Source organism: Empidonax traillii, unplaced genomic scaffold, assembly GCF_003031625.1.
Source record: "Empidonax traillii isolate 1590-97213 ecotype Southwest subspecies unplaced genomic scaffold, ASM303162v1 scaffold2556:size33527, whole genome shotgun sequence".
Lineage (NCBI taxonomy): Eukaryota > Metazoa > Chordata > Aves > Passeriformes > Tyrannidae > Empidonax > Empidonax traillii.
In genome coordinates, this window is record NW_020957749.1 from 10,732 (window position 1) to 11,756 (window position 1,025).

Sequence of the window (1,025 nt, forward strand, 5' to 3'; positions counted from 1 at the left end):
CTGGTTTTTCTTCAGGTGTCCCCTCTCCAGTAGCTAGTGTGCTTTCTGGCTCTGTGACAGTCAACTTCACTACGCCTTTTCCTTCCAAGTGCAACTCATGAGATTGTCTCTGAAGAACTCGTTGCTTCACTAAATAAAACCAAAAATGAAAGATCACAGTGTGAGATATGAACATTTTATTAGAAATCAGAAAAGCGGACAGTAACATCCCCAATACTAATAGCAGAGTGTACAAGAGAGGTGAGCACTTCAGGCGCCTTTGCTCACCCAACCGCTTCTTGCGCCAAGCACTGGAAAACCACCCTCCCTCCCCGCTTCCCCGTGCTTGCTGAGGTGGGATTGAATATCCCCTGGGTCGTGGCTGTGCCCGTCTTCGCTGCTGCAAAAGTTATCCCTGTCCTAGCCGGACACAGGGCAGACATATTAGCTGTCCCACGAAATGAAAGAGCTTTCAACTCCAACACTAACACAGTACGCACAAGGCGTTTTGCCTGAAAGGAAGCGGAAGAACAGCAGAGGACATTATTTCCCCGAAGAAACACAAGAGGTGCAAAGCTCAGCTCTGTCACATGTTTCATGTTGGTAACCGCCCCCAACCCTTTTACATCCTCTTCCTGCCAGTGCCAAAATGGTTTGTGGCTCTATGTGATGAACTTACTGGCTCCTTGAGTCAGCAACTGGGAAGCATAAGGAAAGGAAAAAAGTATACATAATATAACTGTGTGTGTGTTTATGCACATACATGCATGTGTATGTACACATCTAATCCAACTGCAGCTAAATCCTTTCCACCTGGCTGCAAGTTTAGAGAAATACATGCATGTTATACCTGGGGTTTTTTTTATATATATCTGTAGCTACTACGTATATTGTTTGATTAACGTAACCTTTATTATCCCAAGAGCAATCTGGACAATACTACTGTGCATCAGGATTAGTATATATGTATATATAGCTCATAGGATATATTTATTAGCTTATAGCCTTTCTGCAAAACCTACAGGACAGTACTAAATAACCAAATC

General features: G+C 43.4%; 1 protein-coding gene across 1 annotated transcript in view; it reads right to left on the reverse strand.

Moving 5' to 3' along the window:
• The window catches only part of LOC114072049 (protein mono-ADP-ribosyltransferase PARP14-like), an 11,840-nt gene that overhangs the window by 3,069 nt on the left and 7,746 nt on the right, over positions 1-1,025 (reverse strand). The window lies entirely within an intron of this gene.